Source organism: Ricinus communis, chromosome 6, assembly GCF_019578655.1.
Source record: "Ricinus communis isolate WT05 ecotype wild-type chromosome 6, ASM1957865v1, whole genome shotgun sequence".
Classification (NCBI taxonomy): Eukaryota; Viridiplantae; Streptophyta; class Magnoliopsida; order Malpighiales; family Euphorbiaceae; genus Ricinus; species Ricinus communis.
Window position 1 is genome coordinate 25,868,394 of NC_063261.1, and position 11,641 is coordinate 25,880,034.

The window sequence follows — 11,641 nt, forward strand, 5'->3', positions numbered from 1 at the left end:
TGTAAAATTATAAAATTTCGAATAATTTACAAAATAAAATTTTCATTTTTGAAAATTTATATAAAAATATTTTAGTATATAATTTTATATAAAAATTACATATTAAAATATTTTACATAAATTTGATTCAAATATTGAGGTTGTTTGGTTCAGAGGTTTGATGTACTTAATAGTCGTTTCCCACTGAACAACTATAATAAAATATTCAGTAAAGACTTAAGAAATAGAAACTGATAATTGTATAAACTCTAATTTAGAACTTTTTCTTATTAACCGATAGCCTATTTGATTATTTATTTATTTATTTGGACACCATAATTCTTATTAAAACTTATTAATAATAATTCATTTTAAATTGATCTCTCATATAATTAATTTTTTATATTTTGTAATAAATAATTATTATTTTAAATATCCTAATAGTTAAATAATTATAATTTTTATAATTATAGTATTCGAAATTAAAAAGTTTTATTAGCATAATTTAAATTTTAATTCTTAATTTGAAAATAACTTTGAGAAATATTTTTAATAATAAATATAATTGAACTAAAGAAAAAAACTATAATATTTTTAATTATTATAAATTATTTTTGCTAATTTATATTATTGAATATAGTATAATAAAATAGAATATTTTCAAAGATAAAATATACCTTTAATAGTCATTTAACATACTAATAACAACAGGTAATGAAATTTAACCAAACAATTTAATTTATCAGCCATCAACTACAAGCTACTAACTATTAGCCATCAGCTACCAGTTGCATTTATTAGCCGAACCAAACATGTCCTTATAAATTTTCTTTGTATATATTGTATAAAGACATTGGAAGTTACTATAAACTATGGCACCTTATAATTCACCTTATACTTGTAGGCTACTTTATTTATACTGTTTTTGTATATTTTGGTTACTTTTTTAATCGATTTCTACCTCTTTCTCTTATCTTTCACTTTTTTTTAAAATACTTTTTCTATCTTTAGTCTCTTTTCTTTTTCCTCTATTTTTTTCTTTAGTTTTCGCTTTTAAATATATCTCTTATCATTATATTTGTTCTATGGCTAGCAATAGAATATATGTAATCTTTACATATTGTGATAAAGAGAAAAAATTGGGAGAGTTTAGGATAACAAATTGGAAAGAATAATCAAAGCCAAATAGAGCAAGAGAAAGAAACTAGAGGACAAACCTTTACTCAATTGTAACAGAATGTTTCTATTGCCACTAAGGCAGAGTGTCGTAGCAATTGCGCACACTTACAATATAGGAGACCAGAACAATATATACAAATAAAAAAGAGTAATTGATCTTTAAAACTGAAAAACTTTAATTGGAAAGAACAATAATTTATAAGAATACTTTAAGCAAATGTGCATATAGTACATCAACAATACTTTTAAAGAAAAAGTTCTACCTTTATTTAGCTAACAAATACAACATTGCATGGCTTTAAACTTGAAATCTTCACTTGGGCAGGTTCATATATTTCTCATAGGATGCATGAAAAATGAAAAATAAAAAATCACAAATAAGACTTACCTGAGGACTCAAACCAAGATATATATGAGAATTTTGGATAATCTGCATTCTTTAGAAAAGTTATACAAATTTTTTTCCTGCACATGGAGCAAATACATATTTAGTTTCTTGTATATTTATTGTTACTATAACTGGTCGTTGGGGTCCATCTTTCTTTCTTGCCCAACTGCTGAGGAAGGGTAGATAGGTGAACTCACTCGCCCTTTCTATTTTCCCCCCTCAACATGTTTGTACCATTTCGCCATTTAAATTATAACTCTTTCTTTTCTTGCTTCTTTGTAACCCTTTGCTATTTTTAGTTAATTTTAGCTCTGAAATTTCATTTTTTTAAGATTCTTATATTAAAATCTGTTGTTCGTATTTGAGGTTTTTTTTACTGCTTATTTTGGTTCTAATACTTAGAGAAGTATAAAATGCCTTATTGAATGGTGCTTAATGTTTGCCTTTTATATATAAATTTCTTTCTTGTGATTGTTACCTTAAATGCTTTTGGCTCCTCCTTATCGTCAATTCTATATATGTTCAAATTATGGCTTCTGATTTTGACTTCAGCAAATAATTATTATATGTTATTGCCAAAGGCAGAACTAGCTTGGGGTTGAGGTGGGCTATAACCTAGGACAATTTAGGAGAAAAAGTTATTTATCTTTAAATTTGTCAATTTACTATGATTCAGAGATAATTTCAGAAAAATATAATTAAAAACTACAACTTTAGCTTGGGGTAGTTTAACAATTGTCATTATAAGAAAATATTTATAGTTTAACCTGGGCTGATTAAAATTTCTGGTTATGTCACTCGTTGTTTACTGTACTTGATCTTTAAAGTTAATTAATAGCCAAATCCTTACTTTTACTTAAAATTTGATTTTCTTTTTAAAAATCCCTATCAATTTGATTTTTCAATTGTTCCATTGGACCTGGTTGTCTTTGGTATAAAGTTATTAACTACAAAGTAAAGTATATTATTTTTACAAATTATCTTAAATTCTCAATTGTATCACAATAGAGATGGATTTTATTTCATTAATTTGATGAATTGTTTTGTAAGAAAAAAAAAAGAAAAATAATGTTTTATCATTTCCTAATTAAATTTATTCCTATTGGGAGAAACAAAACAAGAAGATAATCTTTTCTTTTAGAATAAATTCTAATATAAATTAATCACACTGTACTTAGCAAATTAACTAAAGTATTAGTTATGAATATCAAATATCTCAAATATTAATTATATATTAAATATATACTAAATATATACTAACTAAATACTAATTAAATATTTATGTGAAATTATTACCAAAAGTAGGAAATAAAAATCAAAAAATAATTTCAAATATTAATTTCATATACTAGTTATATACTAAATGTATATTAAATATATACTAACTAGATACCAAAATATATAAAATGAATACTAAAAGTACAAAATAAATACTAATATATGATTTTCAGATACGTAATGTATATCCAATATATACAAAACGGATACCAAAAGTAGTTTCAAATACCAATTTTGGATAACTAGTTAAATATATAAAAAAATATTATCAAATGAAGTCCAAACATGCACTAATCATATATTAAATAAGTTAATATCATAAAATTATGAACATATTTACTAAATCGCTAATAACATATACTATTTTTTAGAAAAAATATACCTAATACATACCATTATAATTTTATAATAAAATTTTAATTTGCAGTTTCTTATAGCAATAAAAATGTTTTTAGCCTTTTAGAGTAGTTGTGTTAATAATCCCTCTAATATAATAAAAGAAATTCTTATAGTTACTTTATTTAAAATGAAGTAACTATACTTTATTTTAAACCACTAATAAGATTTTGCCAAATAATTATAGTTATATAATTAAAAAAGTTATAATTTCGGTGACTAATAAACTATAATGGAAGATTGCTAAAGTAATGATGCAAATTCTACTAGCACAAGAAAATCTATTCCAATTAGGATTGCATACGAGCCACTCAAATATGACGGACCAATGATTAGAGCCTCATGAAAAAGTTCAAGATGCTCTTGGAGTGTTTGTCAAGCAACAATTTCAAGTTTGAGTTGGAGATTCGAATTCCAAATGAGATTGGGTTTAATCAAGACAACGAGTCTCAAGTTCATCTTATCAACATAATTCAATATATAGAGGAATGATCAAGTCAAGATAAATCCAAAGTAACCAAATCTAGCTATTTAGAGTACAGTACTCAAAATAACATGATGAATTTATGATGAGTTTTGTCGTTTAATTAAGTCAAATACTTCTTTAAAAAGACAAGATTCAACACTAAACAAGTGTATTTTAATTAGGAATGTTTCTTTTATATTTCTTTTCTTGTTTAGGAGTGTTTTAGACTTATTCATTTTGATTAGTAGTTTTTTTCTTTATAGAATTAGGATTTTAGGCCTGTAAAAACTAAACATAGCCGCATATTGTAAGGTAGTTGAATTTTGATATTTTGAAATATTCTCTTTTTTTATTCTCTATGAACTTAGTGAATTTATCAAGTAAAGGCTTAATATTTTATGAATTTAGTTTAATACAAATTTATATTTATATTAAATGACCTTTAGTTTTTTTCTTGTAATTAGGCCTAATCACAAATTAAGTCACGACCTATAACGTGTTTTGCAAATTTAACATGAGTTTTCGATTTTGGCAATTTAAGCTATAAATTTCTATTTTTTTTACAATTCGAATCACCAATGGTTTTTTTTCAGTGAATTGGATTCTACATGTCAGGCGAAATTGTGTGAGGTGTTCTACTTGTCAGACTTTAATGACACGTGTATGACATGTCGTCCCATTCCAATAAGATACATAAAAATATAAAGTTTTACTTAATTGAAATAGAGTCCCTAATTATACAAAATCTAGTTTTTATCTTCTTCTTTTTCTTACTGATTCTTTTTATCAAGTATTGTAAGAAACTCTAGAATCAGCCATTGCTCAATTGCTCAGTTGGATGCACACTCCAATTAACTAGTGAAGTGACAAACTCATTTCATGCACTTTTTTTGCTGGTTTTCAATTGGAAGATAACAATGAGAAGAGATGCCCATTTTCTTGAACTTGTAAGAAGATTTTGTAGTCAAATTTTAGTAAAATGTCAAGTATACTATGACATATTTGCTATGTATTTCCAAAGAGAAGAAAATTACATTCACTTGGTTATCTCTCTTTTTTTAACAAGTGTTTATTGCTTTGCTCTTCTGCCGCATGTATTACGAATGCTATTTATTCTTTTAAAAGAATTGTTGCTGCTACAGAACCAAAAATGCTCCACTTGATGCAATTTTACATCATTCTGTGATCAAATTGTTTACTGCAAAAATTACACCTTGGGATTACAGAAGCTTCAGTTTCACTAGCTCTACAAACTTGTAATGTGTCTTCTAAATTTAAAGATAAATTATTGATTTCAAACAATGACGATGATTTTCATATTTCACTTGTGATGTTTAAAAGGAATAATATTTAAAGAGAATGAAAGAATTTTATTTCTAGTTGACATGAATATGATGTGGAACTAACATAATTCCGCCTGGCACCTATGATTCAATTCATTAGAAAAGACATTCGTGACTCGAATTGTAAAAAAGTTAAAAGTTTATATCTCAAATTACCAAAATTGAAAACTCATGTTAAATTTATAAAACATTGGATAAATTGCACAGACGGTCCTTGACTTATGCGAAATATATCACTAAGCTCCCTCAACTTCAATTTGTAACAGAAAGCCCTACCAATTAATGTTGGCCTAATAGTAAACTCCACGACGTTAGCTTCTATTCAAATTGTTAACGGAATGCTGACTTGGCAGCTCACGTGTAAATGAAGAAAAAGAGAAAGAAAGATAAGAAATTCTTTTCTACATCAACCAAACACTTAGGCTTACCTTTTCTCCTTTATTAAGCTCACATTTTCTACCTTTTAATCATCACTTTACTCTTCCTTCACCATTTTCTATTCTCTAACCCTAGAAACTTTATATTGTCTCTCTTTATTTGTAAATAGAAAACAACGATGAAGAACAATAGAGCTATGGATCGATTTTGAGCCCTACAGTAGATATCCTCACGTTAATTATCAAGGAAATATCTATATGGAGTTACAAATAAAGTATGTGTTTCATGGTTTGAGAGAAACCCAGGCAGAAGGTGTCTTAAATGTGCTAGTGGGAGCTACACACATTTTTATTGGTTTGATGAGGGGTTCAGTAAGCATATCTACAACTTGCTTCAAACATTAAAGAAACAAGAGAAAAAATTAAGGTAGGAGGTCTTTAAATTGAACGACGACGCTAAAAGAGCTTAGCCATAGAGAATGAGATCAAATTGTTGAAGGAAGAGATGAAAAAGATTGAAAAATATGAAAAGCAAGTGAATGCACTAAAGCAAAGGAATGAGCTGTTGCAGACTACTTTGGTCGTGGTTGTTGCTATTTTTGTGGCTGTTTTTTTTTTTGCAAAAGGCTTAGTGTACTAAGTTTTATGTAATTTTATTAGGTTTTCTCTGGGTCCTTGAAGTTGTGAGTTTGTATCACCGAAGTCCCCATACTTTTTAATTATGTAACACCACTGTCCCTATTAATAAAAATTTCATCAAGGTTTATTATAAAAAAGATAATTTTGGACCAAAAACTGTGCCTGAAATAATGGAGAAAATGAAAAAAAAAACTATATAACACAACTTGCTCACTCAAAGAATACTTCAAAGAAAAGTCTATTACTAATAATTTATAATTGAAACAATCAATTGAAATGTCAATGTTCAATTGTAAGAAATAAAATACCATTCTTTCAACAAAATGTGACCTTATTCCCCTAATATTGGCAAAAGAGATAATAGTTAATATATATTGTTGTTGTCTACTTTTTGGTTGATAGATAATCTTACAAAACACAAAATAATTTCTATCATATACAACTTTAAAACTGTCAAAAAAACTGAAGATTCAATTCTTGGTATTCTTTGTGTGTTGCATCTAGATGGCACCTTTCTTCTTTGAGCTCTTGTTATCTTTATTCTTTTGGTTTGATCCTGGACAGTAGGCTTATTTAAAGAGCAGGAGGTCTGTCATTAGGAACTTGGGAAGCTGTGCTCCTTTGACTACTAGAAAGGTCCACAGCTTCAGTATAAATAATATATGCATAGTCTTTCCAACTAGGGCTCTAAATTAGAAATGTCATTCTTAATTAAGTCTAGATAATAAAAAAGCCATAAAGTATTAAAAAATATGAGAAAAAAATAACACTCACAAAGATTTCATCTATTGAACTAATAGTACTTCCTTCTGTTGCATCAAATTGAGGAGGAAAATCATTGTTGGTTATAGAGACATCAAATAAGGTTGTTGGTATTGCCTCGGCCTTGACAGAATGTTGTCCTCTAGCAAAGTTTGTTTAAGCATATGCACTAGTGCCCTCCTCGTCAACATTGTAAAAGACACTAAATTTGGTATTATATATAAAATGACAAAAAACATGTAATTTAATAAAGCTTGTATCCCCTAATACTTATTGTGAATTGAGTCTTCTCATGGTATCTTTTATTATATTCCAATTTTCCACATACACTACATTTTATAGAAATGACACCTTTCCTTAATAACTTTCTCTATGTTCTATTCTTTTTTGCTTTATGCTTTATTTCATCAGCTTCCTTTCTTCTCGCCTTTTCTTTTCTCTCTCTCTTCTTCTTTATAAGTGTTGGTGGAAGAATAATGCCAAGTGATCTAGGATGTGACTATCATAACTCAAGACCATTTAAAAGATATATCACATGGCTATAAATCATCTAGTATGTCTCTATCTTATAATAATCATCCACATAATTCTTAAGTTGTTCATTATTCTCAAATATGCATGCACAAGCATGCATACAAGGAACATCTGTTAGTTCCCACTTCTTGTAAGTGTAAGTCTTCCCTACCATATCAATTACAAACTATCCATCAGCTCTAGTAACTTGCACTTTTGGCCCACCAGAAAATGTGGTTGTATAATTTTCCCTCTTGATCTTCTCAAGTTTCTTCTGAATCTGAGGACACAACGAGCCTTTCATTTTTCTCCCATACACTTTCTTGCAATGTATTATTTTCATTAATTGGGTCCTAATCATCTTGAATATTGTAATCAATGGCCTATTCCTTGCATCGAGTATATATTTATTGAAAGACTCAATAAAGTTGTTGAGCAACATATCACACTTGGCAGTTGTCCTAAAACAAGCCATATTCCAATGCTCTGGTGGTCTTTCATCTATCCATGCTTTAGCTGCCTCACTCTTTTTCTCAATTTTTTCTAACTAATACTTGACCTTTTGTTCATATGAGGCCCTAACAACATTCTTCAAAAACTTTCTCAAATCCATGTCACTAAACTTACTCTTCAAATTCACCTCCATGTATCTCACACATAGTCTGTATTCAGAATTGGGAAAATGTTTCTGGATAGCTTTGATAATACCTTGTATATACAAAAAATGAAATAAGAGATCTTCATATATTTAAGAAACAACCATAAACATCTTACAGATTACTACTCATCTTTTGTCTATCACTCATGAAGACCCATTGGTATGAGTTGTACATCTGTAGATCCTCTTTTATAAGCTCAATGGACCATTTCCAGTTTATATTATTCTCCACTTTCACTAAAACAAATGCAAAAGGAAACATGCAATCATTAGGATCAATTCCTATAGCTACCAATAATTGTCCTCCATAAGTTCCTTTTAAGAAGCATCCATTTAAACACATTAATGACTTGCATTCTTTTCTGAAACCTTCTTTCAATCTACTATAACAGACAGACATTCCCTCCCCCTTTAGTTCTTTGAACTCCACAGTTGTATCAGGATTAGTTTTCATCAGTTAATGCTTATAATCATATAGATTTGAAAACTGTAAGTCCTCATCACAATTTACTGTATTCAACGAATAATCCCTTACCCTCCAAGTCTTCATCCTATCTATAGTCAACTTCATATCTTTTTTTACTCTTATTATAAAAGCTTGCAAATCCCATACAGGGTCAATCTTAAATTCACCCAAGTATTTCTTTACTAGATACTTGAAAGTCACATGAAAGTTTGAATATACCTTGCCATAACTGTGTTTCAGGTTCATTGACTTCATTTGAAAGATTTTTTCCTCATTATCATTAGGCTTGAATTTGCTAGCATATAACCAAAATTCATATTTCCTATAACACATAGCTCTCACTCTTCTTTTATTATTTTTGAAAAATATAATTGGTATCTATGCTTGATACCCTACTGCTTGTAGGCCTCTTGAAATTCCTACTTATCCTTAAACAACATTCCAACTTCAAACTTAGGGTCTTCCATGTTTTTTTCTACATTAAATTTAGGAAACTTCAACTTCTTCTTTTTACTGCCCTCATCTTCATCCTCAGTCTGAATCAGGTCCATAATATGATGATCCTTTATTTAAGTCAAATTTTGATGTTGCATCCATCCTATTAGATTTAACCTTTTTGCCACCACTTTTGGGCTTCCCCCTATGTTAACTCTTGCATGCTCATCTTCAGTAACACCTCCACCATCATTTAACTGGCCAGTCTCCCTCAAAACAGTTTGTAGATCTTTATCTCCATCAATAATATCATAGTCTGAATCCACTATGAACTTTTCACCCTGATTACTAACATTAATAGTAACTATATCTTCAAGTTGTTCTTCTTGTTGTGCCCCATACTCTATAACACTGTCATCATTCTGTAAACTCTCTACATCACTCTCTACTTCTTCAATCTCATACTCGTCCTCATTTTCATTAGCACATGCTCATTGCCACTCTCATCCACTTCGTCTTCATTTTCTACAGCTATATTTCCACCTTTTTTAATATATAAAGATTATATGCCCTCTACCAAAACTCATAATCCTTTCAAATGCACTTTCTGTAGCTGCATATGTATCAGAGGTTTTGTTCATCACATCCTCTTTCTCGATTTTCTTAATAACTGCACTGCTCTTTGTTTGAGGATATACTGCATTCAATAACTCTTTTTCACTCAAATATTTCACATAAACATTAATCTCTCCCTCACCCTCCTCATCTACTGCCAATAGAGCCATTTCAAACACACATGCATCATTTTTGAAAGGCTTTAAGCCTACCTTAAAATCATTACTATGAAGCTTATAGTAGTATATCATATTACTAACATGTCCTAATGATTCCATCCATAAATCTATCCTAACCAATGATAACATATCAGTGTCAAAATCCTTATAATCAACATCTCCATCATGATAACTCCATTCTCCAAAATGACCACTATAATGCAAGGCTACTGTGATAGTTTCAGAATGTACACCACTAGTTGTAAATATTCATTTCAAAATTTTTTACCTTATCATTTCACACCAATAAACAAAAACTTAGCAATATTTGTTATATTATTCAAAACTCTATTTTTATTACTTTATTCAACTAAAAGTAGTAATTCAATGTGTGGAACTACATATTTTAAATACATGTTTTATTAAGATTTCATATGCTATATGTAGTAAGTTAGGGATTTAAAAATTTACTTATCCAACTAAAAAGTAAGGTCTTTGCTTGATCTTCAATAAAGTTAGAGTTTTTAAAATTCGCATACCTAGCTCTCATAGTGTTGCCATCCTCAAATGGTAGACCTGCAAGAGAAATCGCTTTCTTCAATAAACTCCTTTACCAACCCCACCACCGAGCTTTGAAAATTATTTCCCCTTTTCCAAATAAAGATGTCAAGCAACAATATTAGTGTCCCACCATAATTGATAAACACAAAACAAGATTTCTCAAAACCTTCTGTTTGATTGCATCAGTAACATCATACAATGTTTGCAAATGGCTTTAGGGATTTTTCCTTTGATTGAACTTAGGAAGAAGAAAGAACAAGTTTTGAAAGACAAGAGAGAGAAAATAATGACGTTGGGTGGACAACGGTTATATGTCTCTTACTCACATGTTGTTTCATTAATGACATGTCTTTTTCTTTAAAACTCTTTAAGCTCGTCAACTGCCAAGTCAGCATTCTGTTAACAATTTGAACAAAAGCTGACGTCGGGGAGTTTACTATTAGGCCAACATTAATTGGAAGGGTTTGCTGTTACAAATTGAACTTGAGGGATTTTGGTAATACATTTTGCATAAGTTAGGGACCGTTTGTGCAATTTACCCGCAAAAACTCGCTATAGATCGTGATTTAATTTGCAATTAGGCCTTATAATACAGGTTATATAAGGGCCTTTTAGGGATTAAAATTTTCTTTACTTGGTATATGAACGATCCTTTATAAAAGCATCAATATTGAATACATGTTTGAAACAAGTTAGCCACATTCGTATCAAGTAACCTAAAGTAATAGTAAAAATCTATACATCCTTAAAATTTATAATAATTTTACTTTAGATTATGAAAAGAATTGCCATTTTTCATAAGATAGTAATATATTTCATGTTTATGAAAAAATTCAATATTTTTTATAATTTTACCAATTTTTCTTAAATCATTATATTTCACAAAGTAATTATGTTTTTGTAATATTATATATTTTTTTAAATAATAAGATTTATGAATTTTTTTTAATTTATGAAGAAAATACGAAGACGATTATTATTTTCTATAAATTAGCAATAAATTTTATGATTATGAAAATCTTATTATAAGTTTACCAATTTCGTGAATTATTAAAATTCACAGAAATAATTATATTTTTGTAATATCATATATTTTTTTTACAAATAGTAAAATTTATAAATAAACTATTTTAGTTTACAAAAAAAATAAAGATAATTGCCATTTTGTAAGTTAGCAATATATTTTGTATTTTATAAAAAATTTAATATTTTTTATAAACTTGCTAAATTTTTAAAATATTAAATTTTATAAAATAATTATAATTTTTAGTATCATATATTTTATTGCAAGTAATAAGATTTATAAAGAATTATTTAATTTTTAAAAAGTTCAATTATCATTTTTACTAAGTACATTTATAAAAAAATTTAATAACTTATATAGATTTTCAAACTTTCTTACAAATTATTAAATTACAAAAGAATAAT

At 28.2% G+C, this 11,641-nt stretch overlaps 1 long non-coding RNA gene across 1 annotated transcript; it reads right to left on the reverse strand.

Moving 5' to 3' along the window:
• Nucleotides 1-6,409: 6,409 nt before the first annotated feature.
• On the reverse strand, nt 6,410-10,485 carry LOC125370375. Its single transcript, XR_007216278.1, has 2 exons — nt 10,192-10,485; nt 6,410-6,984 (listed from the first exon to the last, which is right to left on the reverse strand). It is a non-coding gene; the product is annotated as an uncharacterized LOC125370375 (long non-coding RNA).
• Between the last annotated feature and the right edge of the window lie 1,156 nt (nt 10,486-11,641).